At 46.0% G+C, this 13,577-nt stretch overlaps 1 protein-coding gene across 7 annotated transcripts in view; it reads left to right on the top strand.

Moving 5' to 3' along the window:
* Positions 1-13,577, top strand: part of LOC146008023 (uncharacterized protein C17orf113-like) — a 294,190-nt gene that overhangs the window by 208,675 nt on the left and 71,938 nt on the right. The window lies entirely within an intron of this gene.

The following is a 13,577-nucleotide window of genomic DNA, read 5'->3' as shown; positions in this document are numbered from 1 at the left end:
CGAATGGTATTTTGTGTCCCCTCGCGGGGCTCGCTACGCTCGCCACGCTTCGGGCTCGGACAGGTTTATATCCAACTCCATGCCCACTTGGATAGTAGGGGTATGAAAAGGACCCCTTTTTCCCATTGATTTCTATGTTAAAATGGACTCGGACCATTTTAACATTGAACCCTATGGAAAAATCGGGTCCATCGAATCGCATCGCATCCGATTTGGTCGCATGCGATGCGATGCGATGTGCCCGATCCGACCCGATTTCTAAATCGGGCGCCCAGATACTACATAAGTACCAAAAGTTATTTTATTAAAAAAAGTGATTGCATATACAGACACAATATTTATATTTTAAAACAAAAGAGGCGGTAACACTTTCATCATATATAGCGATTTATACCATGAGTGTCAAATAATCCATTGGATCAATGGGCCAGGACCAGCCCTCTTGATGAAAGTAGGTATTGGTTACCACCAGGGTCACACCTATGAAAACGATTTAGGGTACTTGCTGAACAGTGATAGGTGAAAATAGTCCTAAATTTCAATTAGCTACAAAGTGTGCGAAGGTTTATGGCAGGGGTTCCCAATCTTTTTTGAATCACGGCACCCTAGAGTATCAGAGTTTTTTCACGGCACCCCTAGGCCTCCAAAAAATGAATTAGATTGGGTTTATATGCGACCCTTAGGGTCAGTTATGTGGTAAAGGGCAGGATTAGCATCTGTCTGTACACATTTTATGATTGGCAGCCACCAGCTCTGGTTTTGCCCATAAAAAATTAACCATAAATAATTTGAATTGGTCCTGGACCACCAACCTGGGGCACCCCTGCAAGTGTCCTGAGGCACCCCAGGGAGCCACGGCACACAGTTTGGGAACCACTGGTTTATGGAGTAAAATTCTCCTTTTGAAGCAAGTATCATAAATGGTTATGTCCTATGTTCTTTCTATATATATTTATTTAAGCACTGTATCAATCCCCAGACGTTTTAATGTATCCTGCTCATTATAATTTGCAGTCTCCTGTGCCGAAGCTGTAACTCATAGGAGAGAAAGTGTAGTTGTAAAGAGAAATTCAGTGTTCAAGGTTTCTGCTGCCCTGAGAAACAGTGAACACGGACAGTGAGAGAGCCTTGGTGATTATTATGCCCAAACTGAAAGGGTAGCATAGAGCTCAGAATCTGCATTTGGTGAGAAGCTTCTATTCCTCACTGTTGGTTAATTGCCAGTGCAGTGATGAAATGGAAGTATCCCAATGAGAGTTCTGGTATGAGAATGGTAGATAATATAGGAACGTTGTGCTATAATTCAGCTGAGAATTACTCTGTAACGGGCAGGAGTTTGTGCAGTTGGTACCGTTCTGGCTCCGCTACTACTGCGCGCATCTCTGTTTTATTGAGACTGTGAACACAGCTGGAGATTAATCTGTCCAATAATATGGAAGCAAAAATTTACAATTGTCCGTCCTGTTTAAATCAATCCGATACAAATTTTTTTTCAAGCTATTGTATTTATCTGTTTTTCAGCATTTGGGGGCAATTGCTGATTTGTAATTCGCTCATGTACATTTCCAGATTTGGTACTCTTTACCTAGAACGGCGCCCGCAATTAGCATCGCGGGCGTCGGGGGTAAAAAATCACGATTTTCCCATAGGGATCAATGTTAAAACTCAGATTGGACGCGATTTTAATGTTAAATGCCTCAATGCCCGCGATTTTTACATAGGAAACAATGTTAAATGGGCCACAGAGCCCTAATAGTCCCCCTGAAGTCTTAAATGGCCCCCCCAATTTTTAACACCACCCCACGATCAACGTGAACCCGAAGCGTGGCGAGCGCAGCGGTACGCGTCCTCCGACCTTTTCATACCCCCACTATCCACGTCGGCGTGGAGTTGAGAATAGAATAGTGTGGCGAGCGCAGCGAGCCCGAAGCATGGCGAGCGCACGCGGATACCTTCACAGGTAAACGCGTCCCTTCGCGGGCTTCACAGGTATCCGCGTCCCCTCGCGGGGCTCGCTGCGCTCGCCACGCTTCGGGCTCGGTGGCTCGCTGCGCTCGCCACACTATTCTATTCTCAACTCCACGCCGACGTGGATAGTGGGGGTATGAAAAGGTCGGAGGACGCGTACCGCCGCCCCTCGCGGGCTCGCTGCGCTCGCCACACTTCGGGTTGACGTTGATCGTGGGGTGGCGTTAAAAATTGTGGGGGCCATTTCACACTTCAGGGGGACTATTAGGGCTCTGTGGCCCATTTAACATTGTTTCCTATGGAAAAATCGCGGGCATTGAGGCATTTAACACTAAAATCGCGTCCAATCTGACTTTTAACATTGATCCCTATGGGAAATCGCTGCCATCGCGGGCATCGCATCGCACCCGTTTTTTAGTGCATACGATGGGCGCCGTTCTAGGTAAAGAGTACCCCAGATTTTTTTTCCCACCAGACAGATTGGACAGAAATCTTTGTGTCAGAGATCCTTACTAATGGTGCCCATGCACTTACGCTATCGGATTCCATGCGACATTGCAATGCGATGTCGCATGCCATCTGCGATGCACTACATCAGGTGCTGGAAGAGGGCAGGCGGTGAAGTAGTGTAAGTCATAATGTCAGCGGGGGACAGCGCCGTGGCAGAATTTGAGCTATCTCAGCCTATCAGAGGGCTGCCCAGTGTTTTAAACGGTTTATTCAAATTCCGCCACCGCCCCCCGCTGCCCACTAGCTCTCCTTTACAGCACTACCCTACTCCGACGGCAACCGCCAGTGCTCCCTCCAGCCCCCTTTTCCCAAACTGACACCGCCAAAAGAGCTCCCTCTGCCCCCCCCCCCCCGCCCACCGATTGCATTTAAGCAACATGCGATCGCTTATGCAATTTCGATAAATATTATGTGCAGCACATATCATCTATTAATGCATTATGCGTCCAGCGGGCCCATGCATCGCGTCAGGGAACAATTGGATGTGCAGACAATCCTTTGATTTATCACACAGATGTGATCGAAGTATTGTATGCAATATTGCCCTAGTGTATGGGTAGCAAAAGTATTGTGCCAAATAGAAGTTACAGAGACTAGAATCTGCTTTTAGAATACAAGCTGCTGATTGGCACTGGTATTATCATATACCAGAGCAGTGTCACATCAGCAGTGCCCCAATGAGAGTCCATCACTTTTTTTTCAATGAAGATAACATTAAATTCATCAGAAATAACTCTTTACGTTGTTAATGTGGTAAATGACTATACTAGCTGCAAACATCTGGTTTTTAAAGGAATATCTATATAGGTGTATAGAGGCCCATTTCCAGCAACCATCACTCCACAGTGTTCTAATGGTACATTGTGTTTGCTTTTGGCGTTAGAAGACTTATGGATGATTAGAAAACCCTTGTGCAATTATGTTGGCACAGATTAAAATGGGTTTGCTCGTTAGAGAAGCTCTAAAACTGGCCTTCCTTAGAGCTAGTTGAGTATCTGGAGCATCCCATTTGTGAGTTTGATTATACTGTACTCTAAAAATGGCCAGAAAAAGAGAATTTTAATGTGAAATGTGACAGTCTGTTCTTCGAAATGAAGGCAGAAAATTTAGAAAATGCTAAGAAACTGAACATTTTCTACAACGGTGTGTACTACTCTCTTCAGTGAACAGCATAAAACAGATTCTAACCAGAAAAGAAAGAGAAGTTGGAGGCCCCGATGCACAACTGAGCAAGAAGACAAGTACATTAGAGTCTCTAGTTTGAGAAATAGATGCCTCACAGGTCAACTGGCAGCTTCATTAAATGCCAGTGTCAACATCTACAGTGAAGAGGTGACTCCGGGATGCTGTCCTTCTATGCAAAGTGGCTAAGAAAATGCCTTATCTGAGACTGGCCAATACAAGGAAAAGTTTAATGTGGGCAAAAGAACACAGACATTGGACAGAGGAAGATTGGAAAAAAGTGTTATGGACAAATGAATCAAAAGTTGAGGTGTTTGGATCACACTGAAGAACATTTGTGAGATGCAGAACAAGTGAAAAGATGCTGGAAGAGTGCCTGACGCCATATGTCAATCATGGTGGAGGTAATGTGATGGCCTGGGGCTGTTTTAGTGCTGGTAAAGTGGGAGATTTGTACACGGTAAAAGGGATTTTGAATAAGGAAGGCTATCACTCCATTTTGCAATGCCATGCCAGACCTTGTGGAGAGTGCTTGATTGGAGCCAGTTTCATCCTCACAACAGGACAATGACCCAAAGCACACCTCCAAATTATGTAAGAATTATTTAGGGAAGAAGCAGGCAGCTGGTATTCTGTCTGTAATGGAGTGGCCAGCACAGTCACCAGATCTCAAACCTATTGAGCTGTTGTGGAAGCAGCTTGGCCGTATGGTACACAAGAAGTGCCCTACAAGCCAATCCAACTTGTGGGAGGTGCTCCAGAAGTGTGGGGTGAATTTTCAACAAATTAACAGTTAGAATGCCAAGGTCTGCAATGATGTAATTGCTGCAAAAGGAGAATTCTTTGACAAAAGCAAAGGTTGAAGGACAAACTATAATTTTTAAAAAAAAAATCCTTATTTATATGAAATAAAGTAGCAATAGTATATAGCAGGGCTGGGCAACACCGGCCCTCCAGATGTTGATGAACTACACATCCCAGCATGCCTTGCATCAGTTTCAGCATGGCCACATAGCAAAACTAATGCAAAGCATCCTGGGATGTGTAGTTCACTAACATCTGGAGGGCCGGTGTTGCCCAGCCCTGGTATATAGGGTACTTGCATATATCCCTAATCTGAGGCAGGATGGATGGTGTCTCAGGAATGTGTGGCTGTGCACTACCTGACACTGCAACAGCACAAATGGATCACTATAGTTTTAAACTAAATATTGTGTGTCTGTTTTTACAAAAAAAAGTTTACAATTTTTTTAAACTGTATTAATTAAAGTAATTTTTTATTATTAAAAAAGTGATTGTATATATCAGAGTGCCCCAGCAAATAGTGTTTCTCTCTTCTCTCTCAAGACAAATGGTCATGTTACACTGACTATGGATGCACCACCAACACAGTAATTGTGATTCAACCATAGTGTCGTATCTATGTAAATAAAATGTTGTTGGTACTTGGTAACTTATATGCATAGTAAGTAACTATCCTAAAATCCAATGCGAAACTCAAAAAATCCGTTCTTACATAGAAGTAGCAGCGACAGCACTAATATTGTAATGTAGAAGTGGGCCTCCTGCTTCATTGCTGATCCAAACTGCTTCCAAGGACCCATCTGATCTTATGTGCCACCATCAGCCATCTACGTGACCCATGGGGAGTCGCACAACCAAGCTGCAAAATACTTACCAAGAGGCCAGGAAATATCCATCCCCTGACAAAGAATCTGGCCTCTTCCCTCCTCTGCAATTGAGAAGACATGCCTCTGCTCAGGTATATTAAGCACATTGGGCCTTATTCTAGTTCACTCTTTCTGACAAAATCCTTCTTAGATGGACAAAACCATGTGCACTGCAGGGGGCAGATGTTACTTGTGCAGAGAGAATTAGATTTGGGTGGGGTTTTACTTCAATGTGAGATCTATATTGCAGTGTAAAAATAAAGCAGCCAGTATTTACCCTGCACAAAAACAAAATAACTCACCCAAATCTGATTCCCTCTGCACATTTTACATCTGCCCCCCTGCAGTGCACATGGTTTTGTCCATCTAAGAAGGATTTTGTCAGAAAGAGTGAACTAGAATAAGGCCCAATATGAGCTGCAGGATTCATAGAAATAATGCAAACCAGCAAACGTGTATTTTAGGAGGTTATGGGGGCGATTCTCTATCACAGGAATGCAGTAAAAACCCCATTATCGGGGTTTTTACCGCATTTCTGTATGCTGTACTGTCCCTCCGCAGAGACAGCGCTGCGGAGGGAACCGCCAGCAAAAGCTGGCGATTCCCTGCAGAAGCCTATGGGCTTCTTACCGCAGCGCTGTTTGAGGGATCCGTCACGGATCCCTCCCAGCGTGCCCTGCGGCCGGCGCCGGGGTCTACTCATGCGCAGATGGACTCCCGGGTCACAGACCCGGAAGTCCAGTGCTGGCACCGCATCGCAAGGGACAGCTCTTATCGCAAGAGCTGTCGCTTGCGTTAATAACAGCATATGCCATTATTAATAATGAGATGTCCGGCGAAGGGGGGCGGCGAATTTTACAACATCCCGCCCTACATGTGGTAATAAACAAACATGTCAGCAACAGAACAGACCGCTATTTCAACTGGCCTCCTGCCAGTTTTTCATCAGGGGTCACATTTACATTTTGGAGAAATGTTGCTGCCCTCAAACAGCATTCTACTGTAAATCATTGACAGTTGATGCCATTTTGCGCCCATCATCATCGACCCGTACTCAGTGCCATCTTTCCCATTGGGCATAATGGGCAGTTGCCCTGGGGCCCAAGTGTTCTCCAATTGGGGGACCCACCCTAATTGTAAAGACGGCAGTGGCTGGTGGCAGATGAGCCGGGGAGCAGGTGAGGACACTCCGGGCTGCAGTTACCCTATACACCCGCCCAGCACTGTGCAGACATATCTCCCCTGGGAGCTGCAGCAGCGGGTGGCGAGCAGCGCCACAGCGGGATAAGGGTCAGTGCCGCAGCAAGGATCTGGCAGTGCTGGCGGCTGGGAGCTTGTTGGTAGTCCGCAGTATCCTGGAATCACTGAGTGAGCGTCGGACACTACGGACAGCGGCGGCAGAATTTGATTGGCTTGCTCTCTCAGCCAATCAGCGTCCAGCCTATCTTTTGAATTATCAAATTCAGCCGCCATTGTCCGCAGTGTCCGACGCTCACTCAGCGCTTCCTGGACACTGTAGTCTGCAGACTACTACAACCTCCCCTCTCCACTTATATAACTCTCCAAACTTTCATACATATGCATATGTAAAAGTACACAACAATAAGCAAAAAAAAGTAGTTTAACAAAGGTAGCATACCAGATTGAAACATCAAACTTCTGAAGCTCTTACAATTGGTATCATTATGGGCCTCCAGATTAATGCTGAAACGCTGTCATCCCTTCATAGGGATATACACCATGCTTGCTTCCCTCCCAAGAATGGCCGGGAGTGGAGCCACGATCAGTGATGCAAGCAGAAAAAACTACTTAATGGTACTGTGCCAAGCACCGAAAAATGAGCGTGGTCATATGATACTAGGGGGAGTGGCTGGAATATTGCACACCTAAGGTACACGGCCAAAATTTACACAGCAATGCCTGTTACGCGTCACACACCCAATACATATGACCTATGCCATAATGCCCGTTACACATTATGCCCCACATCATAATGCTCATTGCACCGCACAACTGATGCCCATTACTAATATGCCCCCACAGTGCCACACACATGCCGCCAGTGCCAGATCTCACATGCCCCCAGTGCCAGATATTCCCCCACATATGCCCCCAGTGCCAAATATCATATGCCCCCAGTGCTATATATGCCCCCACAGTGCCACACATATGCACCCAGTGCCAGACATTATATGCCCACACATTTGCCCCCAGTGCTATATATGCCCCAATAGTGCCACATATATGCCCCCCCAGTGCTACACATATTCCCCCAGTGCCAGATATGCTCCCCACAGTGCCACACATAAATGCCCCCACAGTTCCAGAAGTAAGTAGCACAACTCACCCTCCTGCAGTGCTGGCTGTGTCCAGTCCGGTCCTCTCACCCCTCCAGTCCCCCGCCGCTTCCTGCTTCCCTGGGGAGGGGAGCGCATCTAGCGTCTCTCCTGCCCCAGCTTCAGTGTCTGACCCGGAGCCAGTCCGCGAGATATGATTGGCTGGCTCCGGGTCAGTCAGTGAAGCCGGGGAAGGAGAGACTGATTGGCTGCCAGCCAGCGAGCTCTGATTGGCTGACAGGCGACAGCCCAGTCACAGTGACACAGGGAGGGGAAGACGCGCAATGCGCTCCACTTCGAAGGCAATCCGGTGTGGCGGGGCGGTGGAGGCCACGCCACTTACATATGCGCATTCATCACTTCAGGAGGTTACTTGTTATGGCAGTACGGGGTACCAGCAATACTGTATATCTTTTACCGGTACGCCGTACCACCCCGTACCGCCATACTTGCACCCCTGGCCATGATGATGTGTTCATGGAGCCACACCCCAGGTCAGCCTACCTTCCTACTTAGCCATTTCCCTTAACTCCTTGCTGCGCAGACTGCTCCAGGAGGAGGTGGAAATAAAGTAGGGAAGTATGGTATATATATCATTGATGTCATAATAATAAAAAAAAAAAAACAAAGAGGATCTTACATTTAACTGAATAAGACATTGGTTCCCTCGGCACACTGAATAGTTTTAGCAACCAATCTTGAACACTACATGATAAAAGAATTCAGAGATATTGGTTACATATACCTGCGTAGGTGTATGACATGCCCCCAAGCCGCGTCAAGGCTTCTCTGTATATTGGGGGTCCCTAGCGCTATATCTAGGTGCAGGTTGTGGCACCCCAAAAACTATCATAAGCTAGGAGGCCCAGCGCAGCATGCCAGTGAGATACTAAGTGTCAATAATTAGTGATAGGAAGCCGAAGCTATACATAAAGAGAGAGATAAATGAAATGTAATTAAAATAAGAGAGATAGTGAGTGAGGGAAAAGTGTTAATAGAATGTAAGGGCATGCCGCACTAAAGCCACCCAGCCCAACCAGTCCAGGGGCACCGCACCCCACACCACTACCCTAAATTGGGTCTACAATTAGTCAGCAAGGAGCCACATGATAACGGCTCCTTACTGAACTAAGAGCTACCTACCTTGGAGCAACTCCAGACTACTCCATGTGGCATGTTTTACTGAACTAATTTGAGCATCTACCACTATCTGTATTTAACTGAATAAACAAGTATGTGAAAAACCGTGTTATCTGAATAGACCAAATCTGGAGGTTCTCATCCATATAAGGTATGTGTCTTAAAGTATTCCAACATGTTTTTACATTTAGGAATTTATCATGGGGATAAAGGAGTCTTTATGAAATTGAAGAATTATATATTCCCACTTTTATGGCATAATTATGACTAATCACAACTGCGCAAGCCCCAGATGACAACTTCCTTAGGGTGAACTGCTTCCAGTCTTGTTGTTTGTGTTACAAAGCGCCATCTTGGAATTACAACCAGTATTTGGAATTACCAAGGTGTTAGGGTCCGAGGGTAACCTTGCCACCCCTACCTCCGTTGCCTCAAACTAGGGTTGGCGAACGTGTGCAGAAACTAAGCTTCACCACTAATAGCTGCGTTCGAAGGAGCCAGTTAATCCGGCTCCAACCCCGATGCCACCTGGTCTTACGAGGAGACAACACGCCCGCCAAGGCTAGGAGAGAGCAAGGGGATGACTAGCTAAGGCCACACACGGCAAGGAGCCCCCGGACACCCCAGGGAGAAACAACCTAGGGAGATGACTAATGCTATCGCACGTGATGGGACCAGGAATGTACTGACTGGACGTAACAATACGTGAAGGTGGTATAACATAAACAAGTGACAATGCTAACAATAGGATAAGCGTAATAATAGCAACAATGCTAAGATGATGGTATGCAATCACAGAAAAGAAGGCAACAATGCCCAAAAGGTGGAATATACAACAAGACAAAAACGGCAACAATGCTCTCAAGATGGAAAGTAACAGTTATAACACAAATGGGAATACTCCGGCAGAGACTTAGCTGCAGCAGGGAAAGGATCACGGCACTCGGCAAAGCTGAGGACGATACCAGGACCAGGAACACTCAGGATACCAGCAGGGTCACCTAAGCTATAACCGGCGTCTGTTCCCAGCAGACGCCGGCTATTTATTCAAAACTGGCGCCCCAGAAAGTGCTGACGTCAGCCACGCTGACGCCGCACGCCGGGAGGAAGTTCGGGGACGTTGCCTAGCAACGCCCCGACGCGTAGCAGACGGAACTACAGAGCCTGAAGCTCGGGGCGCTGCTAGGCAATGACCCAGATGCTCCCCCGGCGCTCCGTACTCGCCGCCCGTCCCGGATCCGTCAGCTGTCAGAGAGGATCCGGGACGGCGGCGGCTGACACAAGGTACCTATGTAGAACAAATAGCTCCATGCATAAAGTGTCTGACTGCAGTGCAATGTGAGTGGTTTTTGGTTCAAGTACTAGGACGGAATGAAAACGCTGCACATGCGTCACAATGGTTACTGTCACTGAACGTATATTGAAACTGCAGTGGGAATCATGTCCAACAAATGACCAAGTGATGATGTGTCTATGTATGCATAGCTGCAGGTTTTCACACATTAGGGCCGATTCTGAGTCTGGAGCAAAGGTATAAAAGAATAAGTAACTTTGCATATTCCTACCTACAGTGGAGTTCTCCATCCCTGGAGAAGCCCTAATTGCGTCATTTTGGCACCGTCCCTTCCCACAGACCAGTAAATGTCATTGATTATCTCTTGATCCTTCCTACGTAGTTTAATAAGGTTCGGGCAGAGTGTTTCCAGAAGAGTAGGCCTATTTGACTTTGCACCTTGGTAAAACCATGTTGCACTTGAAGAAGGACAGGGAGGTTTGTATTTGAGAAGGGTGTGTCCAAACAAATAAACTTGCTATGTAGAAATAAAGCTGTTGTGAGAATCAGCCCCACCAAGTGCAATGAGGACCAACTTGTGATTGTGTATGCATGACTCAGTTCAGTCAGTTACTAGTTATCTTCCTTGCCACTACATTTTATTCTGTAATTGTTCATCTCTCCTATAACCTTCATGAAGCTCCATATAATACCTCCCCCAGTGGAAGTATAACAACCTTTTCACAACAAAAAACCTGGGTCCAACCTGAGTTTTTGAATACGGTTTCAAGCAGTACCACAGTGACTTGAATCCAGTGACACCAGGGCATAAAGTGGTCATGCAGAGGTGGGGGAACTCATTTATCTATGCCACCTAATTACCCCCCTCCCCTCCCCCCATTAGGCAGAGACAGGGCCAGTGGTAGGGTATTTGGTATCCTTCTGCAAACTAGAAAGCTTTGATGTGAGAATTACTGTGCAGGGCCAATGTGGAGGTTAAAATGTTCCACCTTACCGTTAGAGGTGGTGGAACTCAGTTCCACCCAGTTCCCCCTCACTTTAAGCCCTGAGTGACACACACCAGAGCCTGCTGGATCTTCCCTCTTCCACTGTTCAGATATTACAAAATTTCTAAGTGCTGGTGATCCATCTTGGCATATACATTTAACATGACCTATGTCAGATGACTTGGGTCAAACTGTTCACACTGCAAGCTATAAGGGTTAGTTTCATGTTATTCCTTTGTAGCTACCAAGGTCGGATTGCAAGGTAACACAACTCGGGTGTAGACCCTTTCACACCACAGCCTGGGTTGCAACACTTGATATCTTGGATTATGAGTTTGGAGTGAAAGGGGTTTCAGAAACTGTGCATAAAAGTGTAGGATTTCCAGGGGTGGCTTTCATGTATTTCACCATTTAGCACATGGTCTGTGAATGATCGTCTTAGGGGATGCAGTTGAAGTCCCGGCGGTCGGAATCCCGGCATTCAAAATCCCAACGCTGGAATCCCGACCGCCGAAATCCCAACACTTTCTCCATCCGTGGGTGTCTACGACACCCATAGAGGGAGAATAAATTAGTGTGCCGTGCGTAGCAAGGCACCGGGCCAGCTGCGTGGCGAGCGCAGCGAGCACGCAAGGGGGGGGGGGGCGTTCCACGTCACCCCCTTGTCGGGATTTCGGCGGTCTGGAATCCGGCATCGGGATTTTGAGCTCCGGGATTCCGACCACCGGGATTTCATATCACTCCCGTGTTAGGACATACCAAATTCATTTTAGCAGGATGCATTCGGCAGATGGGTGGGACGCACATTTGTTATTATGCCTAGACTTTAAAATTGGTATTTAGATTTTCTAAACTGACATGAAGTTATGACATAATGACAAGCATTGTTTACAGTGTAAATCAAAACACATATATATATATATATTACAGTATGTGTGTGTGTATATATCTTCACTTTTGCAATGTATTTACCAATAGGAATTGCAGCAGCTGATGTTTTAGCTATTAATCTTTATATTTATATGACTTGCATTTCCTTTGTGTAATGTCACTGCAGGTTTATAGGTTGATCTATACATCTATCACCAAATTAGCTATAAATACAAGGCACCAGACAGAATGCACCCACCCATCTGTAACCATTAACCGCCCTCTGGCCTCCGTAAGTCTGGCCGAAACTTCAGTGCCCTCGGAGGATTCTCCACTGTTACTCCATTTGATTTTGCTACTTGATTTTTTTCTCTCTCCATAAATATATATCTAACTTAGTCTTTCTTTCTTTAAACGGCTCCCAGATTTCCCCTCGGGGGGATTTGTGAATTAATTTGAACAATACCACGCTTGAGAGGGCTTGCTGCAGTTTCTGTGCCTGTAGTTAGAAGCAGTTTGGGGATGCTGATAAGGATTTCAATAGTACCATTTCGCCACAAAGAGGTCACTTTATCACTGCCAGGCTGCGGAAAGCTCTTTTTTTATGGCAAAAAAAAAGAAGCAATATCCCTCCCATCTATGTTGAATCATTATTTTACATTTGAAAAATATTTAAACAATATAAAAGTGTCAGAACAATTTGTGATGATGAAGTGTGTCAGACTTGAATTAATAGAAAGAATTAAAATAAAAGGGAGAGTACCTAGACCCAGGGCCGGTGTAAGGTTTCACAGCACCCTAGGCAAAACTTCAACTTACTGCACCCCCCCCCCCCCCCTCCCCCGTACTATCACCAATACCCACTTTCCATCCCCTTAGGCAGGGAGGCTCCAAAAAAATTGGATGGTTCTCCCAGCCTCACCTTGAGAAGATGGGCAAGTCCTCTACTTTCCCTGGAGGCCCCCCTTTGCCACCCACAAAAGAGTACAAGGAGCAGGGGCAGCAAAGTAGGGAAGTATGCCTCAAGGGAAAGTATGGAAGTGAGGTTTTAGAAATTCTGCAGCAGCCACCTGCATTAAGTACAACAAGATCCTCTTAGACATCCTTAATTTTTGATAGGCAGACTTGTTGGATAGGAAAGTGGCCATTGCTAAATAAAGTGTGGTTGTGCGGATCCTAGTATTCTGTGGATGCATGTCACTGCCAGTCACAGTGAAGCCAGTGCTGTGCATCTGGCTTCACTACAGTGACGGATTTTTACCTGGAGTGCTGCAGTCCTATATCTCATAGGTAAAAACCGCCACTACTTGTATGCTATCCACCACAATTTGCGACAGCTTCTCCCGTAACCAGCGAATAATAAAACTTTACTTTCACTGCTAGTAACTGTGGAAAAAGTTTTTCTGCCAGGTTCTGTCTCAGCAGTGCTACTATGAGAGCTGTATGTTTTTTAATGGATCGCTCTTCGCACCGTGGATCCTCTTTCAGTAGGAAGAGTGTGCAAACCCCATCTCAAAAACTCAGGCGTCAAAACTTGTGATAAATAGAAAAGATTTCAACATCCCCATACATTGGTGGTGAGTTCTGATTCTGCAATTAAAACAGGAGATATATACCATGG

The sequence above is a fragment of the Crinia signifera genome, chromosome 6 (assembly GCF_055691185.1).
Source record: "Crinia signifera chromosome 6, ASM5569118v1, whole genome shotgun sequence".
NCBI classification, from domain to species: Eukaryota; Metazoa; Chordata; class Amphibia; order Anura; family Myobatrachidae; genus Crinia; species Crinia signifera.
Note: the sequence above shows the minus strand (reverse complement) of the source record. Positions and strands in the feature narration are given on the sequence as shown.